This window comes from Polypterus senegalus, chromosome 2 (assembly GCF_016835505.1).
Source record: "Polypterus senegalus isolate Bchr_013 chromosome 2, ASM1683550v1, whole genome shotgun sequence".
NCBI lineage: Eukaryota > Metazoa > Chordata > Cladistia > Polypteriformes > Polypteridae > Polypterus > Polypterus senegalus.
Genome location: NC_053155.1, coordinates 197,947,848 through 197,959,079, shown reverse-complemented (window position 1 = coordinate 197,959,079; position 11,232 = coordinate 197,947,848).

The window sequence follows — 11,232 nt, the reverse complement described above, 5'->3', positions numbered from 1 at the left end:
TGCCAGAGAGGCCCACCCATTGACTAAGGCGATTTCTAAGAATATTGTGATCAATGGTGTCAAATGCAGCACTCAGATCTAAGAGGATGAGAACAGATAAATGGCCTCTGTCTGCATTTACCGCAAGTCATTTACTACTTTAACAAGTGCAGTTTCTGTGCTGTGATTTGTTCTAAAACCCGACTGAAATTTATCAAGAATAGCATGTTTATTGAGGTGGTCATTTAACTGCATAATGACTGCCTTCTCCAGAACTTTACTTAAGAAAGGCAGGTTAGAGAAGGGTCTAAAATTTTCAAGAGCAGGGGTCAAGATTATGTTTCTTAAGTAGGGGTTTAACTACAGCAGTCTTAAGACAGTCTGGGAAGACCCCGTATCTAATGACAATTTACTATGTCAGAACATTATCAATTAGCACACCTGATACTTCTTTGAAAAACCTTGTTGGTATTGGGTCAAGGACGAGGTGGAGGGTTTTAATTGAGAGATTATTTTTTGTAAATTGGGTAAACCTATCCTAGTGAAAGAGTTTAATTTGTTTATAACAGGATATTGGGGTTTAGGAGGATCCTTAGTGTTGGAGGGATATACTATGTTATTTCTAATATCATTAATTTTTTGATTAAAAAATACAGCGATAGCCTCACAGGTTTCACTGGAAGTACTTAGGAGGCATTCCTTTGAGTTACCTGGGTTTATTAGGCGATCAATTGTAGAAAATAAGACTCTGGGATTACTAGCATTGTTATTTATAATCTTGAGAAATAGCAGCGCTCTCAAGACGGACAGTGTTATTGTATTCTGTTATTTTGACTTTTAATATTTCATAGTGGATAGTAAGTTTAGTCTTCCTCCATTTACGCTCAGCTCTGGCATGTTCTCTTTAAATCAGACACTCTTTGGGTCTTCCATGGTATAACAATGCTAGAAGATTTTTTCACTGTCTTTTCAGGTGCAACTATGTCAACAGCAGCTCTCACTTTAGTATTAAATCTTTCCACCTTACTATTTACATTATCCTCGCTATTATAGTTGGCACTATAAACGGACTGATTGCTTAGAATGTTTGTAAGTTTTAAAGCTGCTGCTGAGTCAAAGAAGCGTTTTTAACAATATGCTTCTCATGAGTGTTTTTATCATTATTTCTATATTAAAAGTAGAAGAAAATGGTCTGATAGACCAATATCAATGATCTGCTTTATATCAACTTTCAGTCCTTTAGTAATCACTAAGTCTAACGTATGACCTGCTTTATGTGTAGGCTGATTTATGAGTTGTCTCAAATCAAAAGAATCCAGGAGGTTCATAAATTCTTTTACTTTTAGATCACACTGATTATCTATATGAAAATTAAAGTCGCCAACTATTAGGAGTGTGTCATAGTTAGTAATTAAAATTGACATTAAGTCAAAGAATTCCTCAAAAAGACGCTGTTATATTTTGGAGGTCTATACACGGATAATACTAGAACTTGAGAATCTCCATGATAACAATGGCGAGATACTCAAAGGACTTGAACTTACCAAAACTGACATCTTTACATTTTAATCGGCTCAAGTAAATGTTTGCCAAGCCGCCCCCCTTTTTCCCTGGCGGTCTGCACGAGTAAAACTGTAATCCGGAGGGCAGATTCGATTAAAACAGCCGCGCTGTCTGAGTTAAGCCACGTTTCACTTAGTGCAATAAAATCTATTTTTTTATCACTAATAAGATCGTTGATAAAAAACGTTTTGTTAGTTAAAGCTCTAACATTTAATAATGCCATATTTAATGTTTCGGAGGTGCAGAGATGAATACTATATGCGTTATTGATATTTGGAATAGGGACTAAATTATTTTTATTAGCGCCGCTCTGTGTATTTTTGTTTAATCTGTGATCTGTTTTATAGTTTTAATAAATTGTTCCTCTAAAATAGTAATTTTAATTAGATTATTGGTGTTTATGCCTTATTGCCTAGATTTTCTACGTGCATTGAGATTGCTTATTACAGCATGACTGCATGACTCAACACAACTTCCTCTACATATTTAATTTTCCAGATACAGTGGAACCTCAGTTCACGACCATAATTTGTTCCAAAACTCTGGTCGTAAACCGATTTGGTCATAAACTGAAGTAATTTCCCCCATAGGACTGTATGTAAATACAATTAATCCGTTCCAAACCATACGAACTGTATGTAAATATATTTTTTTTAAGATTTTTAAGCACAAATATAGCTAATTATACCATAGAATGCACAGCGTAATTGTAAACTTAAATGTAAAAACATTGAATAACACTGAGAAAACCTTGAAAAACAGAGAAAACTAACACTGCAAGAGTTCGCGCTATAGCTCTACGTACTGCTCGCTAAAAACACTTTTTTTGGAAAAAAAAATGAACATTTGAAAAATCTGCAATTTAATAAACCACCAAGAAAAGTAACATTGCAACAATGCACGCTACAAACAGATCGCTGTAAACAGAAGTGAAGTGGAGGTTAAAATCCAATAGAAAAAAGTCTTCATTAAATACGAGGTTAAAACAATGCTCGCATCTGTCTCTTTAAAAACAAAACTGGTACATTCTTTAACTGCCTTCTCGGCCTTATCCGTCCAGCCGTCTCTCTCTCGTGTGTGTGTGTTTGTGTATGTGTCTTTCTCGCATGCGTGTTTTTTTCTCTCTCGTGTGTGTGTGTGTGTGTTTGTCTCTCTCTCTCTCTTGCTCGCTGCACAGGGAATGCACAGGGAGAGACTGAACACGTGCGGAAATCATCGGCGCGCACAAACCGAAAGGGAAACTGGCTTGTTCATATACCGAGTCAGTGGTCGTGAACAGATGCAAAAGTTTGCAAACTTTTTGGTCATAAACCGATTTGTACGCGTTCCGAGGTTCCACTGTATAACATAGCTTAACACGAGTTGCCATCCCAATCATCTGCAAAACCAACACAGTCCTTTTCCGTCTTAATAGAAATGACGTATTTTCCCAGTATTTATTTTGCAACAAATATTCAGGAAGATACCAGAAGGTATCCCCCTGCTACCCCTTTTTTACTTTTTCCACATTTTTATATATGAAGGAATTGTTGGTTATCATAAAAATTTGACTTTAAATAACATTTAAATGTATTTATATGCTAAGAAAACATTATGAGCATTTTTGGAGAGTTTTTGTATGTTTGTGTTATTTTTGGCATGATGGGGCCACACAAGAATTTTCCTGCATGTGTGCTGACTTCTCTAACATTAACTTATATAACAAGTATCTGTCCCTCTTTTGATAAAGACTAGTGAAGACTTGTGCAGGTTCAAGCACCTTTCATCAAAACAACGGGATGTGTGTGTCTGGAGTGTTTCGACTGGCATCAGGTCACTGTGATACCCTCTGACATCATCATCAGCATCTGACAAAATACAGCCAAGATTTAAAAATTAAGCAAAGAAAGAGCCTCGCAATTACCCACTGCTCAGAAAACTTCCAAAACTGAAACAGCAGCACCTCAAGTTAAGAGTCTGATCGATTTAAGGTGAAAAAGAACAAGCCAGAATAACACAGAAAGAGTATGCAGGTCACACACTCTGCATGCCTGGCAGCAGCTCTAGCTACTGTACAGCCAGGTCAGTGCAAGGCTAGAAAACAACCATAAAATCGATTTTCTACATACTTATTTATTCTTTCATCACAAGATCTCTGTGCTTCTTTGAGACAGAGGCCTCATACTGCTGGCTTCTTTTCAATGAAGTAGGCTTCCTTGTTGGAGTTGTCAAATTTAATACGACCCTCCTCGGTGGTGGGTGAAAATCCAGATGAAGCATAATGTCTTGTGAACAGTGCATATATGATACTGATCTGCTTAAAGAGACAAAGACTACTGGACTTTTCATACCTCTTCACTAGTGTGTGCTGCATGACCTTGACGTATCAACCAAAAGAAATAATAATACTAATTAAAAAGAAAAAACCACAGGTCCTGCTTTTATTATGGGTGATATCCTTCAAGCCACATTAATAAACTGAAAGGTTCAAGATGCACATGCTTAGGCACCTAAGGGTTCAGAGCAGTGTTTCTCAGCCTTTACCTGTAGTACAGTGAGGTCCACAACTGATTAGCGTTTTAAATAAATAATTGTCAGACTCGCGTCTTCAGGTGGGGCCATGGTAGTGTGGCAAAAGAGGACGGCCCTGCACTTAGTGCACAGGTGAAGGATTGCCTGTGACCCTAATTAGCACCACGAGCTGCTGACTGCCACAGATGTGCCACATCCCAGTTTTAAAAGGGAAGCGCGAATGAGAGAGACAGGAAGACACTAAAGGAAAAACAATGGAGGTTAAATCGAGAAGAAGAGAGGCAGGAGTGTGAAAGAGAGCCGGTGTGAGGAAAAGAAGCAGAAGAACAGGTATGGACCGCCAGGGAGGAGTGTGTGTGTGTGCCCAGGACTCAGGAGTGGGCTGAGCAGTTACTCCTGCTGAGCGACCATTGTGCTTAGGAATGTGCTCTTGCTGGGAAGAGTCCACAGACTTGCAGCAGTGGGAGTACAGGGAGCTTGTACCGGGAGGAGCTGACGGGCAGCGGTACAAGCCAAGAGAGCTTTGGGGTTGCCCGTGGAACATTGAGGAAGTGGTGATGAGGACATGAGTCAGGGCAAAAGGTTGTCTGTGGCTGCTGGTTGACTTCTGCTCGGCCTGCAAGATCCAGGAAGTGATTAGACAAGGAGGAGTCGGTTTTAAAGGGGCAACAAGGCTAGTGTTTTTAAAGAAGTTTTAACCTCTATTTTAATGGATATTTATTGGGATTGTTTTAACCTCCACTTTCACTTCTTTTATGGATTATTTATTTATGGAACATTTAGAACACTGCACGTTTTGAACACTGTTGTTTGTTTTAATATCCCCTTGCTTCGTGTGTGTGTTGTCCTCATCTGTCAAGCCCATCTCAGTTACGTTATCTATGGTGTTTGGTTCAAGAGGCTCCCAAGAACAAAGAGGGAGCATGGAGCCGACCTACACCATCACATTACCATCTTGTGCTGCTGTTTTACTTTTATGGGTTTATTGACATTGTAGGCTGGGGTTGGGTGGTCCCCACCTTGATGAACAGAGCATGAGTGTAAGAGTTTAAAGAATGGAAATGAGGGCGGTGGTCCCCATTCATGAAAAGTTTACAGACACAAAAAAGGGATAAACATGACTCGGCACTGTCAATTGCTTTAGTGACCCACCACAACTCAATAGAGCATCCAACAAATGGCAACCTGCAACCAACCAGTGGCAGCCTGGGACCCAATGGTTGGGGATCATTTGTACAGAGAACACTACAGGGCCAATTGGTCCAAACCCTCAGCCAGAAACAGGCTTGAGCTCTCCACATGAAGACAATTTCATGTACTACAAGAAGCCATATTTTTCCAGATAAGTAAAACATTGTGCATATATGGCAGAAAACTGGAAAAAATTGCTTAAGAAGATAAAGCAAATTGTTGTTATAAACATTTTAGTAATAAGTTAAAAAACTTTTAACGTTAAACATTTTCCAGCATAGCAATGGTATTACAGCTTGCATATATTTTGGTAAATTAATGTCATATGCTGGTTGATTAGTTTCGAACCTAGTTTTGTAAAACTTGACTTGCTTGTATGGAATGTTATTTGATTTTAATAAATTCAATAAAATTTAGAAAAAAAATGCCATATACAGTACTATGTTTTATATACAGTACAGAAAAGTCATGTGTTGGCCACATCTGATATTTTGCATACGAAGGAGGACCCCAAATATTCCATCCATCCGTTATCCAACCCTCTATATCCTAACTACAGGGTCACGGGGGTCTGCTGGAGCCAATCCCAGCCAACACAGGGTGCAAGGCAGGAAGCAAACCCTGGGCAGGGCGCCAGCCCACTGCAGGGCACACACACCAAGCACACACTAGGGACAATTTAGAATTGCCAGTACACCTAACCTGCATGTCTTTGGACTGTTGGAGGAAACCGGAGCACCTGGAGGAAACCACGCAGACACAGGGAGAACATGCAAACTCTATGCAGGGAGGACCCGGGAAGCGAACCTGGGTGTCCCTACTGCGAGGCAGCAGCACTACCACTGCGCCACCCCCAAAAATTTCTCGAACTGTTAAAAAACTTATATTTCATTCAGGGCTCCTCCCCAGCTGGTGTTCAAATGCCATTTTTATGTCTGTTTTGTTCATTTTTTTATTCCTTCATTTATGTTAGTACTAGCTGTACCCCATGGCTATGCCCACATAGTAATGAAACAGGACAAAGCATTCCCCACGTGGGGAGAAAAACACATGGCCATGATATCTCTGGCAATCAGCAGCTACCCTCTAAAACACATGGAGCTCTGATCTTTCTCTCAAAAACGTCAAACGTTATTCCTTAACAATCTGTAGATGATAATGTCTGTTGAACAAACAGGTATTGCTAGCTAAGCGGAGGCAAGGTGCACTCCAACACGAGGTGAGACGCAAACCAACTCGAACAGAGGCTGGCGAGGGAATGAGGAAGGCCCCACACACCCTGCTATCGGCCCACAGCCACTCTCTTGGATTTGTATAAATACATCGGTACTGGAAGTGATGGTAGCACAATGACAGAAGTTGCAAAATCAACTGGAAAGTTCAAGCAAATTATAGAAAGCAACCAGATCTAAATCCGTTAAGTAATTCTCTCGTGAAAAGCGGACAGACAGACAAAACGTGCTTGGACCCCAAAATTTTTAAAACCGTTTCTACACCTACATTCCAAATTTCAAGTCCCAAGTCCTCATGGTTCGGGAGATTTTGTGATGAGTGAGTCAGTGGTATATATATATATATATATATATATATATATATATATATATATATATATATATATATATATATATATCTTGTCACACACGTGCAAGCATGGGAGGCAGCTAAAGGGCTTGAGTGAAGGCAGTTCTGAGGCATGCCGGGATGTGGCAGAGTGCACTGACTCTTTTTCTCACTTCCCTGTAGACTATTCCTGGGAAACTACACCTGGCTCTCTTGACATCACTTCCGGGACCAAACCAATGGAAACAGACCTTACCAGCTCCGGCCCCCCTGATGTCATAATGAATGATGAACACGTGCCCGATCCTTATGACCTCACTTCCCCTTTAAAAGCCTGCCCTTTTTCCCTTTTCCCTCAGTCTTGTCTTGGACTCGTTGTATGCACTTCAGTGCTGTATCTTTATAGAAAGAATGACTTTGCAGCCAGGATACGAGATTATACGGGTGGCTGCCCCAAACCTTTTCTTGAGTATGTCTCAACTTTGTGACAGTGGCATAGCCGACAGGATCGAGAAGTCCTGGAAGAGAAGGGGACAGGACCTGCAACCCAACCAGGTAGGAGCGTACCGGGGCTGAGTTTTCAGGCGGGGAGGGTGCCCCGTGTTTCGGAGTGGCCCGGTACAGGCTCTGCTCCCAGCAAGCTCTACTAGGCAGGCCAGGGAGTGTTCGGGAGGGGCTCACAGATGTGGGCTGCTTCGGAAGGGGGAGGCAAAGAGGGCTGTTTGTGCTCTCTCGGAGGAGAGTGCCCGCCTCCCTGTAAAGCCAGAGCCCCGATTTCCACCTAGGGGTGCCCCAGACTGGCAGGTGATTAACCTGAAAAACTGGTGGTTCGACCAGAGCGGCCGACCCCTCAACAAGCATTGTCCTATGGGCAAAGGTAGGGCAGTGGCTACGGCCACAAGAACTGAAGCCCTATCAAATAATAGAGCAGGTGGCTTGCTACCTGCTTCTGGACACGCTACCCCGGAGCTTCACCCAGCCGGTCTGGGGTAGAAACTTTAACAATATGGCAGAGCTCATAGAGAAACAAAGGAGGGCCTCACAATCTGGGGGAGCTGAACCGTCCTTTAGCCGAACCCAGCCGGGGTATGTCCCAACACCTAGCCCCCCCCCGTACAACCCAGAGCTTGTGCCGGCATCCCCAGGGCCGCGGACGCGCAACCCGCTTGGGAATGAGGTGGAATACAGGGGCGAGAAGAGGAGGGGTTGGTGTGCTCTGATAAACCCGTTGGTGGTACCACACACAGGCGCGGTGGTCGTTAACGGGTTTAAAACGTCTGCTCTGTTGGACACCGGCAGCAACACTTCCATTGTTGCCCGCCGTTCTGTGCTACCGCGACAGTGGTTGAACTATAAGGTCGGTATAACCTGTGTCCACGGGGAAACTCGCTGGTACAGGGCCGCCACTTGTGTCATCAGCTACGGGGGATCAGTTCGGAAATTAACAGTGGCAATCCTCCCTGATCCTCCACACCCGGTGATACTGGGGCGGAACTGGCCTGAAATTAAAAGCGGTGAGACACATACCACTCCCGGGATTACTTTGGGCCTCGTTATAGACGGGAATGAGCCATCTCAGACTGCCTCCACGGCGTGTAATCAGCCGGCAGACAGAGACGAAGCGGCTTCCCTGAGTGACATGGCAACCCCAGGGCTGTCGCGTGCTGGTACCTCATCCACCGAAGCCGAGACGGAATGGGAGGAAACCACGCCCCTTGAGGTCGACGATGACCCTCTCTCCTTGTTGCGGTTTCAATTTAAAGAGACGCCGGCTTCCTTCAGAAGGGAACAATGGAATGATGACTCCCTGAAGTTTGCAAAAAATGCAGTGGTCTTTGTCAATGGCCAGCGCACTGATCAGTCAATGCCACAGAACCCTCACTTTGTGTTAGACAACGACCTTCTTTACCGTGTAGCAATGGATGATGGGCAGGAGAGAAAGCTGCTGCTAATTCCGCGTACCTTCCGGCGGCAGGTCTGCGAGCTAGCACACACCCACCTCCTAGGTGGCCACTTGGGCACCGAGAAAACTCTGGAGCGGATCAAGCTCCGTTTCTACTGACCGGGAATCAATGAGGAGGTTCGTCGCTTTTGCGCTTCCTGCTCGGAGTGTCAACTGCAACAAATTCCCAGGAGGGACCGTGCTCCTCTTGTTCCTATCCCCCTGATTGATGTTCCCTTCCACAGAATCGGGGTCGACTTGGTTGGACCCCTTGAGCCCTCAGCGCAAGGAGACAAGTACATTTTAGTCCTCGTGGATTATGCTACACGATACCCCAAAGCTGTTCCATTGCGCTCAGCTACCTCCAAAGCCATCGCACGGAAATTACTAGGGCTCTTTTTGTGCGTGGGTGTTCCCAAGGAAGTATTGACAGACCAGGGGACACCTTTTACCTCGGAGACGTTCAATGAGACTGCCAAGTTACTGAAAATAAAGCATTTAAAGACCGCGGTGTATCCTCAAACCGACGGGATAGTAGAGAGGTTTAATCAGACTCTCAAACAAATTCTACGTAAGGTGGTCAGAGAGGATGGAAGGAACTGGGATCAGCTCCTCCCCCTCGTCCTTTTTGCTAATCGGGAAGTCCCTCAAGCCTCCACGGAGTTCTCCCCTTTTGAATTACTATATAGGCGACAAACTCGGGGCATATTAGACATTCTAAAAGAAGGGTGGGAAGAAGAAGCTCTTCCCTCTACAAACATATTGGAGTATATCGCACAGTTACGCGATAGATTGGGAAAGATTCAGCCTCTCTTTAAAACTCACATGGAAGAGGCTCAAGCAGCACAGGCCCGTTACTACAACCGCAGCACGTCTCTTCGGGAGTTCTACCCGGGAGATCGGGTCATGGTCCTAGTGCCTACCTCCCACTCTAAGTTGCTTGCCCACTGGCAAGGTCCCTACGAAGTTAAGGAGAGGAAGGGGCTGGTCGACTATTTGGTGAGTCAACCCAATCGTCGGCCAAAGGAGCGGCTTATCATGTAAACTTGCTGAAACCGTGGAAGGACAGGGACCCCGATCCCTCCTCCGGCCAGCCCCGCTCACTCTTCGCTCACACACACCGCCTTAACTTCGGTACGGACTTAAGTCCCAGACAACGGCAGGAGCTGGAAACAGTTATCCGAGCCGTCCAGGAGGTAGTCAGTGAAAACCCCGGAAGGACCTCTCTGGTTGAGCACAACATTGTGACAGAGCCCGGGGTTATTGTCCGAGAATGCCCATATCGTCTTCCCGAGGCAAAAAGGGCTGAAGTGGAGCTTGAGATCAAGCGCATGCTGGAGCTAGGTGTGATTGAGGAAAGTTATAGTCCCTGGTCCAGCCCAATTGTGCTTGTCGGTAAGCCTGACGGGAGTTGGAGGTTTTGCAATGACTTCCGTCGGCTTAATTAAGTCTCCCAATTCGATGCTTATCCAATGCCACGAGTGGACGACCTCCTCGAGAGGCTTGGACAGGCTCAGTACTTGACCACACTTGACATGACCAAAGGGTACTGGCAGGTTCCTTTAACGGACTCCGCGAAGGAAAAAAACGCGTTTAGTACCCCTAGCGGACACTGGCAGTATCGTGTCCTTCCATTTGGGTTACACGGGGCTCCAGCAACCTTCCAGCGTCTGCTGGACAAAGTGCTCTGGCCTCATAACTCATACAGTGCTGCCTACCTGGATGACGTGGTCATCTATTCCAGCACATGGAGGGAACACGTACAGCATGTCCGAGCGGTATAGCGAACACTTGGTGAGGCCGGGTTCTGGATTAAACCCAAGAAATGCTTCTTTGGGTTAAGCAAGGCCAAATATTTATTTGGTGGGTCGGGGTACCATAAGGCCGCAGTGCTCCAAAGTTGATGCCATTTTGAAATGGCCCCGTCCGCGAACCAAGCGGCAGGTCCAAGCCTTCCTTGGGTTAGCCGGGTACTACGGCCGGTTTGTACCCCGGTTCTCGGAGAGAGCGGCGCCCTTGACTGATTTAACAAAGAAGAGGGCCCCAAACATTGTGGTATGGACTAAGAAGACAGGCGCTGCATTTGGTGACTTAAAACAGGCCCTTACGTCCGCACCTATTTTGATGGCACCTAACTTTTCTTTGCCTTTCATCCTCCAGACGGACGCTTCGGACACAGGCCTGGGCACCGTGCTGAGCCAAAGTGTCGATGGTGTGGAACACCCCATCATGTTCCTGACCCGGAAACTGTTGGACCAGGAGACCAGGTATGCAGCGGTGGAAAGGGAGGCTTTGGCGATTAAATGGGCGATTACTCAGCTTAGGTACTACCTGTTGGGCCGGGAATTCACCCTTGTTACGGACCATGCACCTCTACAGTGGATGGCCCTGCGCAAGGAGTCGAATCTGCGGGTCACCCGGTGGTTTCTTGAACTACAGCCGTACAAGTTTTCGCTCGTTCATTGTTGGGGTGCTCTCCATGCCAA